Genomic DNA, 23420 nt, shown 5'->3' with positions numbered 1-23420 from the left:
GGGCAGCTTGTCCAAATCCTTCCCCGACTGCCTCCAAGGACTCTGCTCCTCTTGCTCTCCCCTTCCTCCTCTTGCATCACCTCCCTCTGCTGTCTATCTGTCTCCATCTGTAGGTTTCTCTACTTCCTTTAACTCTGTGGCAAATATTCAGTAGATGCCCGGGGCAGTTGCCATGTAGACTGTCCAAGGGGGTCTTTTAAAAAAAGAGCCAGAGTCTGGGAATCAGGGGAGGATTCATGCTGGGACTAGTCACTGCTCCATCACAAATTTGCTGTGTGACCTCAAGCAAATCACATCTTCTCTGAGTCTGTGTCCCCATCTGTGAGATGGAAAGTTTGGATTAGGTGTCCTCTCAAGCTCCTTCCAGGTGGAAAGTTCCATGCTTCCAGTATGTGCGTGTCGATGCATCCCACCGAGTCTCTGTACGTCTTTGTTTTTCTCCGAACTGTCCGCCTATTTCTCTTTCTGTTCTTCTCCTCTTCTTCCTTCCCTCCCTCCCTCCCTCTCTGTAGTTCCCTCTTCTTCTAAGGCTCTGCCCAGCTCTCTCACCTCCTCCTCCTCTCAGCTGTCCTGTCCTCCTTTCACTAGCGCTCAGCCTACCCGGGCTCCGGCACCTCTGCAGCTGCTACCGATCTCGCCAACCTCAAGCCTGGGAAAGGGGAACTGGGCAAGCAGTCAAGGTCTAGGCTGCATACCGTGGTCCTCTGCTGCCACCTGTCGTTAGTCCGGAGTGACACCGCTCTGGGGGCTGCTGGGCCCACAGGGGCCACTAACGCTGCTCTCGCCAACAGGAATCCATTACATGCAGTGTCCTGCCAGGCCTGATTTAAAGCTCATCCTGTAATCCGTCTTGCTCCCCCTCTGGGCCTGTCTCTGATTTCCTTGCCTGTGAAATGGATGGAAGTTGTCTTGGGCTCTGGCAGAGCGAGGTGAGGAGTAGGGGCTCAAGGGACACTCGGCTTTGCATCCTGCCCCTGCCCTTGGCCTGGTGGGTAACCTGGGGTGAGTCCTTCCCCTTCTTTGGACCCTGTAGGCTTGAAATGGATGAATTGGGGTGACATGGCTGAGAGAAAAGGGGCAAGACGGAGTCCTGTCTATGAGGTAAGTAGTACATGGCTGAGAAGCTGGAAATGGACATACCCACAGTGTCTACAAACCTCTGGCCAGGCCACAACTCCGTCTTAGCAGCCAAGTCTTTCCATTCATTCCCACTCACTTATTACTCACCCATTCATTCCCCCAAGAAGCCTGGGACTCTTGGAAACAGCATTCAGCTGGGAATGAGAAGCCCAGCTTTCTCAGCTCAGCTCTGCCACCAGCCCCCTAACCTGGGCAAGCCCATATCTTTCTTTGAGCCTCCATTCTCTCCTCTGTGACATGAATGGGTCGGGACAGACCAGGGGAAGTCCAAATCCTTCCCCCCATTCTTCCATTCTAAGATGACGATTCTCCGATTGCAGGTGCCCTGCCGAATATGCTGGGTGAGGAGCAGTTACACATCCCCACTCTGAGACCAGAGATATCCCGCCTCATACCACCCAGACTCCCTCCATCCATCCCCTAGACCCCTGGCTGGCATTTGCAAAGCCCCCCAGTGAGCAGGCCTTTGCTAATTTCCCCCTTTCTTCCCCCAGAGCACTGTTCTGGTGCCAACTGTCAGGTCACATGACAAGCACAGATGACCAGACGTCATCTAGCCCTCCCCACTCAGGTTCATGAAGATCAGCAATTCCTGGCACCAAAAAGCCCTTCAGACTTCCTCCTGGCAATGCCACCCCCAGAGTCCCCAGAGACTTGAACCGAGGCCAGAATGAGCGGGCTGGAGCTGGTCTGAGTCAGACCCACAATCCCAAACTCCTCCCTCCTTAGGTTTGGAAGCCACAGAGACCCCTGCTGCGCAGCAATTGACATCTGAATGTCTTCTTGCGGTGCAAAGAAGCCCAGCCTGGGGGCCGATGGCCTCCTGGCCCAAGCTCTGCTCCCAGAAACACTCAACTGAGGCCAGGGTCCCAGGCCAGGTGCAGCCTCCCAGTCTGGCTGCACCGTTATCGGCAAGGTGCCATGCACAGAATGCCAGGTAGAAGCCTCCCAAAAGGAGCTGCCTGGTGGTGTCTGGGAGCTGTTCCTCATCTCCCCAGTCCCGCTAGCCCCCCAACCCCCAGCTGCCCATGAGGGAGGTCCTGCCCACATCTGCTGCTGGCCATCACATCTGCAATGGATTACAGGGCTGGCCCCGGCTCAGGCTCATCCCAGATGTGGATTCCCCTGGAATGTGCTTTCTCTCTAATTGTCCAGCCTCTGAAGGGTCCCGGCCCCTGCTGCACCCCAGTGAGCGTGCTGAGGCCTTCCTCCTTTCCCACAGCTTGTGCCGGAACAGCCACAGCCGGGACCAGGGCCAGCCCGGTGGGGGGCTGCACTCTCCTCCAGCCTGGTCTGTGGGCTGGGGAGCGGGAGGTCTCAGCCCACCCCGCCTCTTTTTCCTGGGGCTAGGCACTGGGGGGCAGAGGGAAAAACTCTGGAAAACTCACTAGAGGTGAAAGAATTTGGCTCCTAAGTGCAGGCTCCTCTAATCCCTGGCCCTTCCTGGGAATGCCATTAACCTCCCCAGCCCCACTGATGGAAAGAACAGGTCTTCACTGGGCCAGGCCAGCTCCTCAGAGGCTCCCAAATGACAACCTGGCCGGGCAAAGTGGCTCTCCTGGGTCCCAGCCGGCATCTTCATGCCCTGGTGGTTGCAACAGCTTCCCAAGTGGTGGTGTGGGTCCCGTTTCTCTCACTTTAGGAGCGCTCTCTCGGGGCCTCCAGAGAAATGTTTAAGGCACAAATCTTAGCCTGCGCTTTGGCTTTGAAACCCAGCTCCGCCAGACTGGCTGCGTGGTCCGGGCAAGTGGCTTCACCTCTCTGAGCCTCAAAATCCTCCCCACAAAATGAAGACACTGCCACCATTATTCCTGGCTGAGATTTATGCTTACCATGGGCCAGGCTCTGTTTTAAGCACTTTACATACCTTTCTTCAGAAAAACCCTATGAGAAAGGTGCTGTTATTAACTCCATTTTGCAGATGATAAGACTGAGTTGTTGAAAAGTTGCATAACACACCCAACGTCACCTAGCTAGTAAGGGGTGGAACCAGGATTTGAACACAGGCTGGCTGACACCTGAGCCTGTACACAAGAAGGATTCCATTAATAGAAGCTAATATAATCTATATTATTGTTAAAAAATAATAACCTGATCATCTCCCTACTTGAAAATCAATAGCTCCACAATACTTACAAGTTAAAGCTCAAATTTCCCAGACTGGCTATTAGTGGCCTTCAAAATCTAGTTCTGATCCAAAAGTTTAGCCTTTGCCCCTGGCCCGCTTTTCTCCAGCTATTTCAGAGCACATTTATCATTTCCTCTACCTTGCACGTGGTGCCTCCGTGGCTGCGTACGTTGCGGTTCTCCCTGCCTGGAATCTCTTTGTCCTGTACACCTGCTGCTCGCCTCTCATTCTTTATGACTGAGGCCAACTCTCAGCACCCCATGAAGCCTTTCTGGACAGTTGATTTCTCCTCTGTGCACCCATAACATTTTGTCCACGTATCTATTGTCATGCTTTTTATACTGTCTTCTAAGGGGCAAGTCTCTTCCCCTCTCCGGGCCTCGGTAACCCTGGTGGATGAGTGGATGGCTTCTAAAGGCCCTTTCAGATTTGCCTTCCTGTGACCTTGAGGCCAGTGCCAGAGCAAGCTCTGGGCTGGCTTTGGCCCCAGCTGACAGCTTGTCAGGATGTACAGAGGAGAGGATAAGAGATGGCTTGGGAAGGCAGGGCAAGACCCTGAGTCTGGCCACCACTTCTCCCTTTCTCCCTGCTAAGCCTCTTTCTTCCCCCTTCCAAACTCTCGGGAAAATGCACCTCTAAACAGCCTGTGCAGCCCCTCTGGCAGTACCAGAAACGGCTTGTCCATTCCACAGCCTCCCGACCCAGGGACAACTGCTTCCACTAAACCTCCTTGGGACAGATCAGCTCCTTAGTTTGTTCTGTAGCTGAGGGATGCTCCAGCAAGGGATCTTTGCCCATGCATCTGTCTGTCTGTATGTCTGTCCATATTTCTGTTAGGATTGGTGTCATCCATTTGGAGGGCCTGTGTTCAGAGAATTTACCCAGGGCCAGGAGCCCCAGGTGAGAGCCCAAGGCAGTCCTCAGGATTACAGAGCTAGCTCTTCCTTCTCCCAGACATACGAGGGCTGTCAGGAAGGTATCCAGCCATTGTTAATATAAGGAAAACAGTTTGCGCGACATGGATGTAACCTGGCAGCCAAGGCGAGCTGACTGTAATGCGCATGCGTAAACAATGACAACTCCACTGTACTACTCAGTGCGGCACTAGACGCCGTTGAGTGAGCACGTGTACTGTGTGGCTGTGGCATTCAAAATGACTGAATGAGTAGAACAACGAATCTGCATCAAATTTTGCGTTAAGCTTAAACATTCTTTCCCCTTAACTATTCGGATGATTCGGAAGGCTTTCGGGGATGATGCAATGAATGCAGCGCAAATAAAAGTGTGGCACAAATGCTTCAAAGCTGGTTGAGAATCTGTCAAAAGTGATCCAGGTTCTGGAAGGCCTGCAACAAGCAGAACAACTGAGAATGTTGAACGTGTACGGGTTAGGTTAAGACACGCTGGGAGAACTGTGTGAGGCCCCAAGGTGCCTACTTTGAAGGGGACCCGGGCGTCATTGTCCTATGTGCAATGTTTCTTGCATCTTGTATCTTCTTCAATATGTCTCTATTTGTCATGTTACATGGCTGGATACTTTCAGGACAGACCTCGTAAACCAGAGAAAGAGCCAGGGCCGGTCAGAGCTAGAGGTACTTTAAGGCTCATCTGATCCACTGCTGCCCCCGCCTGTCCCCTGGTGGTGCACCTGGGGAGCCATGGCTCAGAGAACCTGTCCAAGGTTCCCCAGCTAAACAGAGGCAGAGTTGGGAGTAGAGCTCTCTTCACCTCGTCACCAAATCCTCAACTCCCAGCCCTTAACCCCTTGCCTCAGGGTCACACTCTGAGCTGCTTTGGTTGGAGTCAGGCAGAGGGCTGAATAGTCCCAGTCTATCAAGGCTCTCTGGGCCCCCTTCAAATGCCTTTCCTCCAGGAAGCCTTCCCAAATTAGCCCCCCCATTCCATTCTGCCCACCTTGCTGGCCTGTCTCTACAGCACACTGGCACCCCTGCTCCCTGCTCTTCCATGTGGTGTGGGATGTATCCCTCCTGTGATCTGTGTCCCATCTCCCCTCTTAAAATAACTGAAGGACGGACAGACAGATCAATTGGCTGGCTGACTGACTAGCCGGCCATGGCTGGTTGACAGGCAGATGGATTGTCTGGCTGTGTAATTGACTGACATTGTCCTGCTGGCTAATAGAGACTGACAATTGAGGGACAGGCTGACTGACAGACAGATGAGCTGACAGACTGACCAACTCTGGGAAGATCTCAGAGGTCCAAGAACACCAGCACACCAAGCAGACGGCAGCACATACTAAGAGTCCCTCAGCAAGGCTTTTGTCATGACACCTCCAGCAGCCTGTCACCAATGAGGTCGGGAGGGAAGTGGCGGGGGAGTGGCAGAGGGGCTAATGGAGACCATATGTGCTGCTGGCCTGTCTCAGTGAGGGGACCCAGGTGGGGACCTGGCCTGGCTCCTGGCACCATGACATTCCTAGTGCACACCTTGTAGAAAACCAGGGAGGAGCTGAGAGGGCTGGGCAGGTGGGGCACCTTCCCCTGAGCATGTCGAACCTCATCTGGGCTTCCAGGAAGAGGAGCCTCATTCTTCTCCTTGTCATATCCTCTACCCAGTTGACATTTAAACATGATACACCCTGTCTGGCTGTTTACAAAGGAATGGGGCCCTCAGTAGGCTCACAGGATTTTGAGCTGGTTCCTATTAACCTCTTTGCAAATGGAAGGCACTCTGCTTCTCAGGCAAACCCTTGTGACTTTGCTGACAATTGAAAGTGTGTTTGGGGCCTGCTTTCTGGTGTTCTTTAGGGTTGGTCATTTCATCCCCTCTGTGTCTGTCATTGCATTCCTGGAGGAGGATAGGTGTACATATTGGAGGAGGGGTAGGATTTCTTCCATCTCTTCTTTTGAACGAAGCTTCCCTGTAGAGATCCATTTGCCCACAGGGAAGAAGGCTCAGGCCCCATGGCTGAGGACATCAGGTGAGTGTCTGGGAAGCCCACTCCCCTCCGCAGTCTTGCAAAGAGGAATAGGCCGGGGCTGCAAGAGAGGCCCCTGGAATCTGGGAGTGCAAAGGAGGGAGGAAATCCCGCTTCCAGACTTCTAGGTCCGTGGTCAGTCACGCATAATTGCAGTCATAACAAACACATTTGAAGCTCACAGGCATGTGCAAAACAATGTGATTAATAAGGGAAGACATACAGCAAATTAGCACGCCAGACAAGCAAATTGTTTTCAGGGCCATGAAGCCAACCAGAGGCCAGGCCATCCTGTTGGTCCCCTTCTCCCCCACCCTGTGCCTGTCCCACCAACTTCTGGTCTGTCCCATTTATCTCCCCCTGGCAAGGGCCAGTGTTTACCCACAATCTAGGCAGAAGGAAGGGCAACAAGGGCGGGGACAAGGCCATGGGCAGTCTGCAGTGAGAGACAAAGGAAAGGGCCTGCTTGAGGGTAAGGAATTTAAGAGTTCTAGTCCTGGCCCTGCTGTGGATCAACTCTATGGCGCTGGTGGGGTCACAGGACACACATTTCAGTTCAACAGTAGGAAGAACTTTCTTAAAGTTTGAACTGCCTAAGGGGAAAATAGTGAACTCATGTACTAGAGGTAAACTAACAGAGCTCAGGGCTTAGCCCACCCATTGGGATGTTGTTGAAAGAGCTAATCCTAGCACTCTGGGAGGCCAAGGCTGGAGGATTGTTTCAGGCCAGGAGTTCGAGACCAGCCTGAGCAAGAGTAAGACCCCTCTCTACCAAAAATAGAAAAATTAGCCTGGTATGGTGGCACACGCCTCTAGTCCCAGCTACTTGGAGGCTGGAGAAGGAGGATCGTTTGAGCCCAGGAGTGTGAAGTTTCAGTGAACTATGATGATTCCACTGCATTCTAGCCTGAGTGGCAGAGCAAGAATCTGCCTAAAAAAAAAAAAAAAAGAGCTCACACATAAAATATGGAAGTGGCAGAAGCTTCCTTCCCACACTGTGGTTCTATGGCTCTGTGACCTCAGGAAAAGCACCTGAATGGTCTGAATCTTGAATTCCTCCTCTGGAAAGAGGGAATTATGAAAAGCCCTGTCCCACCTTCCTCACAGTGGTATTGAGAGCCCTAAAAGGGACACTTGTATGCATGCTGTAAGGACTGGAGAGCCTTAAGGGATGATTCTGGGCACCATTGCTTCCTAGCTGCAATGGCGTGGCCAGTGCTGCACTTCTCGGGGAGCAGGCAGCCTCCCAGTGCATCTCTTCTGCATTGTTCAAACTTTCCCAGCCCCTAAGGCCCAGCTGAGATCGCACCTCATCACCTCATCTTAGGTGACTGGCTTTCCCTGATCTTGCCAGCTTTCTGACTGCTCTGTCCTCTGAGCTGCTGCAGATGGTGGCATTGGAGAATTTGCTGTTCAGTTACCTGTTGTTTCTCCAATGTCATCTTGAACTGTTCCTAAATCTTTTCATGAGACTTGTCTCCCTCCTCATCCAGATTATATGTACTTCATCACACACTTTGTTCCAAAATGTATTCGCAGCAGAAAGCTACACTGTGAGCTCCATGGGGGCCAGGACTGGATCTTATGTGTCCTGGGCAGAGGAGGCATCGTACCAGTTAGGGTAGTGGATTACACACACCAGAAACAGTTCTAGCCTACTTCCACGTATTGGAAGGATGTAGCTAACAAAATAATCCAGAAGTTTGAGATCTAACCATTGAGGAAGGGAGATGAGGTCCAGCCAAGATGCTATACTAGCAGCAGACTGCTACATGCTGTCACTAACACTGCCACCTCTGGACATTTGCTCCTGTGCCAGCAGACTGTTGGCTCTGCTGTAGCCATCACAGATAATTTCTTACCATGGGGTGGGAGCATCTGGTTGGCTGCATTTAGGTCAGGGGAATGTGCCTGTAGCTTTTAGGGAGCTGGAAGGAGAGCTACGTGTCTCCCTTTGGCTTCTATACTGCTTCCCACCCATCCTGAGAGTGTCCCCAAACAGGCAGGGTGTTGAGATACTGGTCAGTCACCACTGTCCCCTCCTGTCCAATGCTACAGCAATCATTCAATAGTTGTGGGCTTGATTTACAAAGGTTTTGAGTCCTCTGGGGCCTCAGCCTACATTGCTGTTACACAGCACACTGCCGTGGTCAACCCCTTAAGCCTGCTTCACAGGGAGTCATGGTTGCTATCTCAGAGAAGCCCTCTATGAACCCCCTAAGTAGGATACTGAAACTAAGAATCCCTGCTCTTCTTCAGTCTGTACTCACCGCCTTCACCCAGGCCTTACAACCCACCTTGTCCTGCCTTCAACTCTCTAGGCTAAAGACTTTATCCTCCTGTTTCCAACTTCACCTCATCTTTTGGTTCTGATTCCTTCTCCTATTTTCCAACCTGTGACCTCTCAACAATGAATCCTGACTCCGTCCCATCCATATTGTTGCAGGCTACCTTAAATAACATCCCACTCCACTCCCACCAGCCCTAGGGAGCCGCCAACCCAATAGCACAGCTCCATCCCCTTCATGAATGAGCCTCTCATGTACAGTACCAGCCACACTCCACCGCACTACCAGAACACCACCAGTGCAGCTGGGAGACCTGCCAGGAAGGACGTGTGCTGGGAGAGGGGCTGCTGGGTAGATGGCCCAACAGTGGCCACTCAACTTGGGTCAGATGTTGCTCGTAAAATGATTGTCATGGCTCTGTCCCTATTTTTTACGTTTATCTGCAGCCCCATTTGCCTTGGGGGTTAGGGCTTGACCTTAATGGAAACGTATTGCTGAAGCTGCACGGGAGTGAGTCCCATACTGCCCGGCACTCAGCTGACACCAGCCTGTGGCTCCTTCAGATTGGCAGGGAGCTTCTCCCCATCTCAGGTAAGGCTTAGGGGTTCCTGATCCCCACAGCCTTTAGTGTAGCTGCCAGCCATTCCATATGTCTCCTTATAGCTACTTCTGCATCAACAGCCAAGACTGGAGTTTGGGCCTAAAATATAGCTTCAGCTGCCCCAGCCTACCTCTAATCACTTATAATAGTCTCAACTTCAATCTCACAACACCAGGTTATTATATCACAAGGGTCGTGGCAGAGACAGCCAGCTGTCCACCAGAGATTTGTGCTTCCCTTCCATAGTATAGAGTTTTTGCCAGGAACCAACCATCCAGCCAGGAGCTAAATTTCCCACTGTCCTTGTGTCAAAGTTAGGCCACGTAACTGGTTTCACAGCAATAGTAAGTGAGCAGAAATGATAGGTGTCACTTACAAGCTGAGATGGTTAAGTATTAGGTGTGCCTTCCTTGCGCTCTCTTTCCCTTTCCTTGCAGCCTTGGGACCTGTGTTAAAGACAGCAGCATTCAAAGATGGGTGAAGCTGGGTCTCTGAATGGCAACAGAGCTCCCACACCCCTGCAGACCACATTAAACTGACATAAGCTACCATTAAACTTTTTTGATGTTAAGCTTTTGAGATTTTAGAGTTGGTGTTGCAACAGTTAGCCCATCCTGACCAACACCTTAAGCCAAACGTGCAGCCTAGTGTGATCTCCAACAGCCTGGCTCTAAGAGGCTCCAGTCAGCGTGTTTTTGAACCATGCCTGATTCTTTGCAGGAGTGTCAGGCTCCCTTCCCTGTTGCCATCTGTAAATAGGTGTTTAATCCCATCAAAACCCCAGAACTTTGGATCTTCTCTCTGCCAGGTGGCCAAGAACTTGACATATGTTTCCCCCACACTTTCTTCAATTCAAATGACCTACACTGAGATCCACAACCAACCACAGCCAAAGAATTTGGTGCCTTCAACCCATGTACTCCCCTCATGAATGGGACCCTGCAAACTCCGAAACATGCCTCATCATAGTATCCAAGACATTTCTTTTTAAAAAATAGTATTTTTTAACATCTTCAAGCCACTCCTCAAACTCCTTTCTCAGGAGGTGGTTTGCTACTATCTGTCTCCTACAGCACACTCACCCTCACACAGCCTAAAAACCCCCAGAGTTTTTGGTACCTGGTAGCATCCAACACAGGCTGTGTCCCTTGTTCTATCCCCTGCCTCCAGGCCCCTGTGTACCATAGGCTCCAATGTCTACTTGGTTCATCCAGTCCATTCTACCATAGCCCTCAGGGAATGTGAAAGGCCTCATCTCTCCAGAAGCAAACTAATCACCTCTAAAATTTCTGTGTCTGTGTCTGATTTCCTGAGGGAAATCTTAGGCTTGAACCAGCCTAGAAAATTCCCAGGGCAAATAGAGTATCAGCTCCTTGATGAAGCACTCATTCCCAAACATGACCCTCCTCCAGGGACTTTAGTGCTGAGACCGCTGCTGCCTCCACCACCTTCCTCTCCCACTGGGAGGAGATCCCCAGTGCCACTATTGCCTGTGCTGCATCCACTCTCTCTGCAGCCCCAGGCTCACTTACCAACAATTTAGGGGCTGCAAATCTGCACTCAGTTCATTGGTATGCTTTGTTTTGGGTGCAACTCGACCCTGCCATACTTCAACAATCCTGGACAGGCCTTATCCTCTGACACCTCCCCCCCTCCCCGCTATGTAACTCCTTTATTATGCCCTTTAACATCAGAAGAGTGGGCTAGTATAGTCCTTTACTGGAGGAAAAGTCTTGCTATTACCTGATCAATCACACATACAGAGCCCAGGACAATGTGAAGAATAGGTCTTTACTCCCAGCTCCGGTTGCCTATTGCATCAGGAGAGTAGTCTCTCTGCCCTCCTCCTCCCCACTCCAGGATTAGCTCCTCTATCCAAATCAATGGCCTCAGCCACCCTTTGTTCTCCTCTTTCAGGGCCACCCACAGAGTTGCCCTCTCTTGGTGTCTCAAGGAGCCACTCCTGAGATTCCTCTCTTTCCTCCCTACCCAGGCTCCTTGGCCTTTTAAGCTCTCTGTTCCCTCAGGATCCCATCTTTTTTCCTCCTTGGCCTTAGGCTTGGGATGTCAGTTATACTATTTAATTGAGTTTGCCCCTGGATGGAGCTAAGGGCTTGCACCCTTGCAGGTGGAGAGGGAGATGAAGGAAAGCATTCCTTGTTGGTCCAGCTTCAGGGTCAAGCACTTATAAGACAATCAGGCCTTTCATGCTTATGAGAGGGACTGCCTCTTAGCATGCCTCCTGTGTGTAATGCTGCTAAAAGAATCTCTGTATGGCTTTGCTCCCCTTTGGGCTGCATCATAAAATGTCCCCTTCGGTTATTCCAGCCTGATATGTTCCAGACCGCAGGAAGGGTGCAAGGGGAAAAATACCCTTCTAGCAACATTGGACAACTCTACTCATGGGATATACTGTGGATTTCTTCTCAATTTATCCAGACTTCAATGCTACCCCATCTCCATCATTTATTGTATTCAACCATTTATTCCTAAAAATCCCAACTGCACCAGGCCGTAGGCAAGGCACTGGGGATACAGAGACAAATAAGATGTACTCCCCACTCTCTGGTTGCCCCAACACAATGGAAATTGACAGGTCCAATATGATGCAATCAGTGCTATGAAAGAAGGAAGGAAAGAGGAGTGTGGGAACATGGGACAGGATCACCTCTTGCAGACTGGCATAGTTAGAGAGGACTTCTCAGAGGAGGGGGTACCTGAGCTGCTGAGGCTTAAAGGATCTGAGGGGCAATCCAGGCAGAGGTAACAGCTGGAGTAAAGGCCTGGAGGGTGAGAGCATTGTGCTGCAGCAGGTGACTCTGTAGTTTGGTGTTGCTGGAACAGAAACTGCAAGGCAGGGTGTGATAGTAGACGAGGCTGGGAAGACTGGCAGGAAGCAGACTCAGGAGAACCTTGGGACCAAACTAAGGAAGCTGGAATTTCACCTGCTTCCTATAGCCCAAGGGTTGTGGTGTTTTTTTTTTTGTTTGTTTGTTTCTTGAGACAGAGTCTCGCTCTGTTGCCCAGGCTAGAGTGAGTGCCGTGGTGTCAGCCTAGCTCACAGCAACCTCAAACTCCTGGGCTTAAGCGATCCTCCTGCCTCAGCCTCCCAAGTAGCTGGGACTACAGGCATGTGCCACCATGCCCGGCTAATTTTTTCTATATATATTTTTAGTTGGCCAGATAATTTCTTTCTATTTTTAGTAGAGACGGGGGGTCTCGCTCTTGCTCAGGCTGGTCTCGAACTCCTGACCTCAAGCGATCCACCCACCTCAGCTTCCCAGAGTGCTAGGATTACAGGTGTGAGCCGACGCAGCCGGCTAGGGTTGTGGTTATTTAACAACTAACTGGAAGAGCACACTCTCCAACCAGCCAGAATGAGGCAACAGCCAATCAGAACAGAGGCAGCTGTAAACTACCTGTATGGGCCAATGACTGGTGAGAAGAGGGGTCTCTCCCAAGTTTTTGCTTCATGTATAACTCACGGTTTGCCTAACCTTGTGGTGGTGGAGAAGACCTGGTAATAACTCAGGTTAAATTTCCCAATGGTCCGGGAGGGGGTGACACTAAAAATCAGATTTGGGTTGATTTAATGAAAATAAGGTGATTGGCTATTTCTTGTCAATGTAGCAGGGTAGGGAAGCTCCCAGGAAGAGTTATGGTAGGCCTGGGATCCTCAGGTGCTTGCCTGTGGGTATGGGGAAGACTGGGATGAAAAGGCAGAGTTTCTATATGTCTGCCTGGTAAGGCTAGCTTGAGGTGGGCTAAAACCTCTGGGACCCTCCCCATTTCCACCTTGGTAGTACATCACTCCATTAAATAATCACAGTGGTTTCTGGAGAGCTGCAGAGGGCCCAGGGCTGAGGGAAACTAAAATCAGTGGGTTGGTGTGCCTGTTGCTAGGTGATGCTCTGGGCTAGAGGATTGGCATATGGTGCTCCTTTGAATTCTCACCACTGCACCTGGCTTTGCAATGGACCCAGGTGGGGTGAGCAAGTGGCAGGGGCAGAAGCTCATCATTATGGAAGATCTGTGCTGTGGAATGGGCTGCTCCGAGTCAATAAGCCGTGGGGGGTAGGTCAGACAACGATCCTGCTCGTGAGTGGTAGAATCCCTGTGGTTGCCCCCAGTGTCTCTTATACTCTCTGGCTGGCTTCATACTTGGGCTTGGTGAGCAGTACACAGGGGCATTTGCACCTTTTTTAAGCTCCTTCCCCAATGGGACCACCACAAGGGGAAAAGTTCAGAAATGCAGATGCTAGAGGAGCAGCTGAGAGCATGGGCTTAGAAGCCAGCCTGCCGGAATTCAAAGGCCAGCTCGACCAAGTCCTTAGCTGTGCAAACTTTGGCAAGGCACTTAGCCTTCCTGCATCTCAGATTCCTTGTCTGCAAAATGGGGACACCTATCTCTGGTGTTGTTGTAAGGATTCAATGAGATCACAGGTCTTGAGAGCTTAGCATAGTGGCTGGCACACAGAAAGCACCCAATAAATAGTAATTGTTACCATTACAAGAGGCCTAAGGCCAACAGCGTTCTGTACTGGGGAAAGGAAGGGCCATTTTTGCAGAGAGATTGTCTGTGGCAAGTGTGTCATAATTGCTAAAGGAGAAGAGTCAGAGTTCTTCACATGGCCTCTATTCCTGTGGGCACTTGAGGCTTGGGGACATCTGTAGCAGTCCTTCTGGTTGCTCTTTCCCCTGGTCTCATGTCTCTGCTATAAGCATCTTATCTGATCTTCTGGCAAGCCAGAATGAATAGGCCTCAGGAGTTTACTAGGCTGGTGAGGTGACACTGGAGGAGGTGCTGGCTTTAGTCTTGCTGGGGGCATGAGGTGGTGCTGGGACGATGCCTAAGACCCTTCAGCCTTTGGTCACTTCTAGGACTGTGGTGGGCTGGTCCTGGAACTCTGTCAGCACCCAGTAAACACAGGAGCTGGCCTGCATCTAGTACCGAAAGAGGCTTGTCAACTGCAGGCAGGACCCTGTCCAGTGATACTTCCCAGGTCCTGAGGTGGGAGCTTTTGGAGAGCTCTGAATCACAGGCTGTCAGGTGTCAGCTCAGCAACTCTGGCTTCTGCCATGGTTAGATCTGAAAGGAGGATCCCTGGGGATATAGGGCTGCTTCTGGGAAGTCTGCAACTGCTCTGGGATGTAGTACTTGCTGTTCCAGTCCATGAACTTCCAAAGCCTTGCAAGATGGCCCTAGCAGTCATGAACTGTTCCCTCTGCTGAGTAGTCATAACAGTAGCCCTAATGACAGCAGTGCATTTATCAAACACCTCCTAAAGCAGTAAAGCAGCCTGGTGAAGAGTGTGAGCTTTGGAGTCAGCCAGATCTGGGCTCAAATACAGACTCGGCCACAATTTTGCACATCTTTATTGAGATATAATTCACACAACATACAATTCACATGTTTCAAGTATACAAGGCACTGGTTTTTAGTGTGTACACAGAGTTGTGCAGCCATCATCACAATCAATTTTAGAACCTTTTCATCACCCTGAAAAGAAATTCCATATCCATTAGTAGTCACCTCAAATTCTCTTGAAGAAAACCAGAGTCAAACAGTAATTCAAGTGGTGAAAACAAATTTTATTCAGGAACTGCATAGGGGAAAATTGCAATAGGGGAAAAGACACATTAGTATAGAACTTGTCTCAATTCCTAATATAACAAAGCAAATGAGGGTTTATAACCAAGGAGCAGGTGTGGGGAGACGGGGTTAGTGGATGAAAAATTACTAAGAGGAGACATCAGGGATAGGGGAATGCTTGCTCAACTGACCTAACAGGATATTCACTGAAGGCAGGCCAGGGTGATCACACATCACCTAGGGGGTGGAGGGAGATGAGGATCCTCTATTGCTGTGTCATCCTGAGTAAGTCACTTCATCTCTCAGAGCTTTAGTTCCTCATTTGCAAAATGCTAGGACTTACCTCATAGGGTTGTTGGGAGGGTGAAATGAGATAACGCAGAAGTACTTGGTGCTGAGCTTGGCACAGAGTCAGTGCTTAACAAGTGGTAGCTTTTGTTACTTTTTAGTGCCAGGTCCTGTACTTGGCACTTTGTCCATGTAACAGTGTAATTATGCTCCATGATGTCTTACAAGAATAGAATCAATTATAAGATTAAAAAATATCTTTTACTTAGGGTCAACACAAACACATTTGAAATCTAGAAAATGATATAAACCATTTCTCCACTGTTACTAGCTGATAGTCCTTTAGCCCATAGATCTGCCTCAGATGGGTGCTTGGAATTCTCCCATCCTTGGGTCCCCCTTCCTCCTTCCTTTGTTACTCCTTTTCCCCCACTTCCACTTTCAGAGTTCTTGCCCTATCCTGCTAGCACGTGTTGTGGTCACGTATGGTGAGACCAATTGGTCCCTTATGGCCAATACCAGTAGGAATGGCTCTTGGCTCTGGGAGGACAGGGGAACCCTCCATTCTTCTGATGAAGCACCTTCCAGACCAATAAACTTCTCTATTACTCCTATCCATTTCCTCTCCTGAAAAAAAGTCAATGTATTATCATGATAAATGCTCCCCCACTTGAGATGAAGATGAGGAGGAACAATTAGATAACTTATGATATAAAAAATCCCCTTCATTCTCACCTGGAGTAAGGACAGTGAAGGGCAAGCATTGTAGTGGATTTACACCTCACAAAAAAGAGTTGTGCTTCCACCTCCCCTCAATGAGTTGGGAGAGGCTGGGAGACATCAGGCAGCAGCTAGTCACATTAGATAGATCTTCTCTGATCATACTCAGCTAACTCTGGGTCAGTCATCATGTTGGATTTCCCAGCATCCTTTGGGAGCACTATTCCTGAATCCTCTACTCAGATACTAAGAAGTCCTCTTCTCAAGAACACTACTAATTGTATTCCTGTCACAGAAACATCTCCCAGTTCTTCAGGCTCCAACTCTGAGGTGTCTAGACAACATTTTCTGGGAGCAAGCTTGCTAATTCCTGCAATCTTGGAGAAAGCTGTCCACTCTTATCAAATTGTGAGGTAGTCATGGGATCCCTGTGAAGGCCAAAAGTTGTCACACACACCCCACTCCCTGTCCCCACATTCTCCTCTCTTCAGCAGCTTTGAGAATAAACAAACAACTAATCTGATCACTACTATTATTGCCTTGGGCTGGGAGTATCCCTATTCTGATTACCTCCCTGATGGGTAAATGTTGTTATGTTGTTAAGACACATTATGTCAATGGTTCTTAGGTGTGGCCCCCAGACCAACAACATCAGCATTCACGTGAATACTTGCTAAGAATGCAAATTCTTGGCCTCATCCCAGACCTACGCAATCAGAAATTTTGGAATGGGCCTCAGCCATCTGTGTTTTAGCAATTCCTCCAGGTGATACCGATGCCTGCTTGAGTTTTGAAAACCATTGCACGATAGGTCCAACTCCTGTTCCCCCTTCCAGCTGTATTTTGTAAAGTGGCAAACATTCTAACCAGTTCATTACCAGATACAGAATTGCTGTCCAACAGTACAGTAGCTTTTGTCTAACTGGGACTTTCAAATGTAGCAAAATCTGATCTCTGAACAGGCATTAGGGTTCCTTACACAGGTGTCACAGTGTTTTCCCTTTGTGTCTGGTGTGCTGGGGTTGCTACCACCATCTGTCCACTAGCAACTGGGAACTGGCTCCTTGGCATATATGCAAAGTGGGCTCTTCTCTGCCCATCTGGGTCCTTGCCATTGATCCCAATGGATGCCACTGGTCAGATAGGGCTCCCTTTCAAATATCAGGGAGGAGGGTGGGAGACCAGAGGCATCCCCCACATAGCATTATGTGCGTGGACTCAAAAGGCCACATACCCATTCTATCTGCTTCTGTTAATGCCAGGGGGTCCCCAATATGTTTATTAACGTTCTTTAAATCTCAATTCAGAGATTCTTTGGATAATGATAGGAATACTTCTCACTTTTTGATTCCTTCCAATTGAAACAGTTCCTATAATAACCAATTCTCAGACTCTCTCTTGGGCAGAATGTGTACAAGCAATAAATGCCTCCAAGCACCCTGTGTCATCATGGATGCTCTCTGTTTCCAGGTAAGGCTCATTGGGCATGATGAATAGCATGACACCAGTATGTTGCCCAGGTGATAACTATCTTATTCTAGAGGGGAAAAAATCAATTAATTCTAGGGGTTTGGTGGGCTGATTTACTTCCAAATAGGTTATTTGCATGGGCAATGATTTTAATGAATGCTTGAGATGAAGTTGTCACTTCCCCTACAGACCATAGCTCCAAATTATACTACAGAAATGTGTCCAAGTGAAATGAGATTGGCTTAAATTCATAGAATTCATAACTGCTCTGGGCACAGGCTACAGGAGTAGCTTAGGTTTGGAGTCTTGCTTTTCCTGGTCAGGAAGTTAGCCCACTTTCCATTACAGACTATATCCCTTTGCTAGATGTGGCGTTAATGTCCACCAGGTGGGCTTTATAGGAAAAAGCTCCTCCACCTCTATTACTTAGCAAATTGATAATGAACACTGCTAAAGCAAACACTCAGTAGCATTCAATTTAGTACTGGTTAAGAACATATGTTAGAGAATTAATATCCACCCAAATTTGGAAGAGTAAGGATCTATCCATATTATTTCACTTCAGGCTGAAAACTCAAGTTTTTCTAATTACTTGAGTTGTATGCTTAGCCCATCCATTGTTAAATTTCCTTGTTTTCTAATAAATGTCTTAATGGCTAAAACTATAACTTTATTTCTGAGTATAGCATTGGCTGCTTCCCACAGGTTTTGATAAGCAATGTTTTCATTATCATTGACTTTCAAATAATTTACAATTTTCATTTTTATTTCCTCCTTAACTCATTAATTGTTTAGAACATGTTCTTAAATATCCAAATGTGTGGATATTGCCATGGTCTGAGGTTTTTGAACCCCAACCACAAATTTATATGTTATATTTATATGTACCAATGTGATGGTATTAGGAGGTGGGAACTTTGAGAGGAGATTTGATCATGAGGGAAGAGCCCTCATGGTTAGGATTGGTACCCTCATAAAAGGGGCCCCAGACAGCTAGCTAGCCTCTTCCATCCACCAAGTGAGGACACAATGAGAAGGCATCATTGATGAATGAGAAAGTGGGCCCACATCAGACATCGAATCTGTCAGCACCTTGATCTTGGACTTCCTAGCCCCCAGAACTGTAAGAAATAAATTTCTGTTGTTTATAAGCTACCCAGGCTATGGTATTTTGTTAAAAATCCCAAACAAACTAAGACAGATGTTTATCTTTTTATTTTTGATTTTTTAAATTTTGTTGCATTGTGCTCAGTAATTATGGTCTATATAAAATAATTTTTTAAAAAATTTATCAAGATAGTCAATTTATAAACATTCCACATGCATCTGAAAAGAATCTGTATTTTTTAACCGTTGGGTGCAAGTTATATCTATATGCATAAGTGCATGCACATTGTTTACATCATCAAGCTTGTCAACATTGTTAGTCAGCACCTCTCTATTATTAATCTTTTGTAATCTAGTGATCTTTTCATTTCTGAGAAGTATGTTAAAGTCTCCCACTTTGTGGAATTGTAAATTTTTCCTTGTAATTATTGTTTTATATATTTTGAAACCACTTCCTTGGGTGTCTATGATTTTTTGCCTCTATTATTAATCTTCCTGGTGAATTGTTCCTTTAACCAATGTGAAATTTACCTCTTTGTTCCTTTAATGCTATTTTTGTCTGCTAATAAAAATGCTTACTTTCTTATTGCTAGTATTTGTCTGGCATATCATTTTCTATCCCTTTATATCATCAACGTTCCAGTGTCATTTTGTTTAGCTATTATTTTTCTTCTATACTCAAGCTAAGACCTCTAATTTCTTCATATATATTTTTATTATAGATATTTTTGGACTTAAATCTGCCTTATTTTTGTGTTTTCTATTTACCTTGATTTCTCTTTGTTTCTTCTAGATGGAAGCTAAATTTTTCTTTTCTCATATTTTCTCTACTGATTTGAAGCCCAAACATTTGGAAAGAAGGAAATGGATCTTTGGAGAGGTGAAGTGTTTAGTTCAAGGTTATACACTTAAGTGTGACCTTAGTGACTTGGTGCCAAGTGCCAAGATTAAAACCTAGTTCTGATTGACTTCAAAGTCAACTTTCTCAGATACTGTCTGGAATGAGTCAGGATATAAACAAGCAAGCTCAAAATCTAGGCTCTTTCTAATTCAGATAATAATTGCTAACCTTTATAGAGAGCTGCCTATGTGCTAGGCACTGTTCAAAGAGCTTCTCATTTTCCATAGCTTACTGTCATTAGTTTGAACAGAAAGTAAGCACAATGTGTCTGTAAGTTATACTAGGCAAGACTGCCTCCTGCTCAGTATTGAAGGCATCCACTTCCTCTCCATGGACATAGCAACTGAGGTGAGCACTCATTTTCCCCAACATACAAGGTAATCTACTAATCTCCAACTGCAGAATCATTCATTCTTTCATTTAACCAATATTCATCGAACACCTACTATATACTATGCATTATTTTCTGCCCTCTTGGAGCTTATAGTCTAGTGGGGAAGGCAGTTAATAAACAAAAAACAACAAAAAAAGAAAAGTTAAGTTTTCAGATAGTAATAAGTCCTATAAGAAAATAGAGTAGAATGCTTTAGAGTGATTGGGGGTTAGGAGCTACTTTAGATAGGATGGTCTGGTAAGGCTCTCTGTAGGAGGTCTGTCTATATTGTTGGGGCTCAGAAAACAATACCCCAAAATGAAGGCCTCAGAAGCAGCCTCAGAAGCAAAAGTTTTTCTCTGATCTTCTCCTGCCCTCTGGTCTCTCAGTCCCATTCTCCCCCGAGGCTAGCCATAAAGGATAGAATCCCTCTTCCCCAAGGCAGGCAATAGAAACCAGAGCCCCCTTTCCCCAAAAGCCAGTCATAAAACCTAAAAATATTACTCTAACTTTCCCTCTGCCTTTCTGTGTAAAAACTTGCCATAAAGAAATTATCTACCTACGTTGTGTGACCGTAAGTCATAAGACCCCCATTTCAGAATGTGCCCTGCTCCAAACCCAGAAGGAAGGAATTCATGCTCAGAGAGACCAAGAAGAATCTGGACAGGCTTTGTTGGATTTACCCACTCAGTCTATTAGCATTACATCATACCTTTTTTGTACAATCATATTTCTCCATGGCTGTCCATACTTTGTTGAGGCTAAGCATAAAATAGACAATTTCCCCTATACCTTTGGTTCTTCATTCTGAAGGCTTCCATGTGTACGTGTTAAATAAATTTATATGTCTTTTCTCCAATTAATCTACCTCTTGTCAGTGATTTTCAGCAAACTTTCAGAGGGCAAAAGGGAAAATTTCCTCTTTGCCCCTACAATATCTGCAAGGAGCTGTGGATAGTAGATCTCCATATCTGTCTATGGAAAGCGGTATTTAGAGACAGCCTCTCTGAGGAAGGGACATTGCACATGAGAAGCTGAATAAAGAAAAGGAGCAAATCATGTGGTTTTGGTGGTTGGTATTCCAGGCAGAGAGAACAGGGCAGAGGGAACAGACCTTGAGGTGGATTTTGGTGTGTTTACGGTAGAGGAAGAAGGACGGTGTGGGTAAACAGGGAAAGTGGTGGGAGATAAAGTCAGAGAGGTGGTTAGCAGCAAGATTAAGCAGGGGTTTATAGGCCATGTTATGAGTCGATTTTGTTCTAAATATAATAAGCCATTGGAAGGTTTTGTTGTTGCTGTTGCTGTTTGTTTTGGTTTGGTTTGGTTTGCTTTTAATTTATGGAAATTTTCAAACATATAACAAATTAGAGAGAATCATGTAATGATTAGAGAGAATCATATAATGATTCTTCATGTACCTATCACCCAGCTTCAACAATTAACATATGTTCAATTTCATTTCGTCTATACCTTCCACTCCCTACATTGAATTATTAAGCATAACCCAGATAGCATATTTTTAAATCCATAAATGCTTTACCATATAACTACAAAAGATGAGGACTTTTTATTTTTAAACATTACTATAACATATTGAAGGGATTTATACATAAGAATGGTATGATATAATTTATATTTAAAAGATCACTCTGGCTACTTATGGAGAACAGATTATAGGTGCTCAAGGGTGGCAGTGGAGAGATCAGTTAAGCTACTGCAGCAGTCCAGGAGACAGATGGTGATAGTCTGGCCCAGGAGTAGCACTAGAGACAGAGACAAGTCAGGCTTCTGTAGATAGGAAAGTAATAGTAGCCCATGAAGCTAAGAAACCTTATAATTATAAAATGCTAAGAGAGCTCCTACTCTAAGACCACAGTCACCTTTGTCAGCACTATCCAAATGCTTTGAGGAAAGAGGATGGTCCCTGGGAATTCTACCCTGGGTTAGCCAAGATTGATTGCTCTGTAGTCACCCAAACCATCTGGGCTGAGGTATAGACAAGTATGCTGCCCAAGTACATCTCCATTTCACAGTTTTGAAATACATACAGGATGCTGGTCATGACACAGTATTAATAGAAGGCTCCTTGCACTTCTACGATGGCCAACGTACAATAGTTTACCTGGTGGTCCGGGGTCCTGCCTACTTATGAGGCTGCTGCCAACCTGCTGAGATCATTACTCCTGAAGGCCTAAGCCAGGGTGGAGATCCTAGGATCACTGCTTGCCAGACCAGCCAGCAGCACTGTAGCCACAGAGATCTCTAGCTGTAGTCAAGGAGGGAGAGAAAAAGTACAACCTGGAAAAGTGGGGCTGAATGTAAAATTTTATCTGGGGACTGAACTAGGCCATAAGATGACATGAGAGATGGGAGGAGGATGTCAAATAAATCACAAGGTTGATGCAAAGAAAACTGACAACAGGTTGGGAAGCAGTGTACCTGCAAGGTCAATGAAAATGGCTCAGGGTATAGGCTGCAAGTCATTCAGGGGTGTCAGAGGCTGGGTCCAGCTATGTTGTTTGAGGTTCGGGTAGAGGTGGGGGTGGCTGATGTTAGAAATCCTGCCAGGCAGGATGAGATGCTCCTCTACTCATCTGCTCCTTTTGGGGTTACAGATGAAGGTGCATATCTGCTGAGGCTTTCAGCTTCCTGAATATCCAGGCTGCTCTGAGGTTAGCCAGCAGAAAAGGGATGAATAGTTGTGGGATCAGTCTTATACAATCTTGGTTGTCCTAAGGGAGTCCTACCTTACTATTTTGAAGGGAGGACAAGGCTTCCCCCACTTTCCCCAGAGATTTCTGACAATAAGTCTGGAGCATGCACTCCTCTGGGCCTGGCACAGAGTATCCCCATTTCAAATAGATCCAGGCCCTGGAAATGAGAAAGATGACACTGTTCTTCTCAGTTCTGAGAGGAGGAAACTTCCAGAGCTTATGCTCCAAGAATATCTCCCTGGAAGCCACATAGTTGGCCAGCATTTCAACTACTGGCAGGGTGGGCTATCCAGCTGACTGAGAAGCCCACATTAAGTGCTGACAACAGTAGATCAAGGTGAAAGCCACTGCCTTACAGTGGGGAAGACAGGGAATGAGTGACCACAAAAGTCTGCAACTTATTATGATCCTACTCAAGGCCTCTGGGGAAGGATTTCACTTGTAACAGGCCTCTTACCAGGGCTCCAGATGGTGATGATGGTGAACACGTTGATGATGATGTGATGATTGCTATTTATTGAGCACTTATTATGTGCTAGACATTATGCTAAGTGCTTTATATACATTATCTTACTTGATCATCATAATAACCCTGAGAGGCTCTTATTATTATCCTCACTTTACAGCTAAGGAAACTGAAACTCAGAAAGCTTAAGTGATTTGTCCAAGGTTGCCAGCTAATAAGTGGCTGAGCCCAAATCCAAATACATACAGTCTGACTTCACAGCCTGAGCTCTTAACTCTCTGCTATAGAGAGTTGCCCATAGAAGGTGTCCATTCATAATGCAACAAATTTGGGGCAAAACATCAGTAAGGTCTGTTGGGCTAGATCCCTGTAGATAAAATTGCATGATAATCTGGAATTTACTATGGCCTGAGTTGTCAAGCAAGTCCTGAATGTGAAAATGGGGCAGGTATGAACATAGAATGGGGGACAGAGCAGGTCCCGGGATTCAACTCCCCTGTGGCACAGATTCAATGATGCCTCTCCCAACATGCATGCTTGGCTGTGGGTAGTAGAGAGTAGGCTCACAAGAATACATGCGCTCTTCTCAGTTGTGGGAAAGGCCAAGTAATAGTCCTAACCATGCTGCAAAGCAGTTATGGCCTCCAGTTCACAGTCTAGTCATAACCACTGGGCACCTATTTGGTAAGA

The sequence above is a fragment of the Eulemur rufifrons genome, chromosome 30 (assembly GCF_041146395.1).
Source record: "Eulemur rufifrons isolate Redbay chromosome 30, OSU_ERuf_1, whole genome shotgun sequence".
In the NCBI taxonomy this organism is placed as follows: Eukaryota; Metazoa; Chordata; class Mammalia; order Primates; family Lemuridae; genus Eulemur; species Eulemur rufifrons.
Note: the sequence above shows the minus strand (reverse complement) of the source record.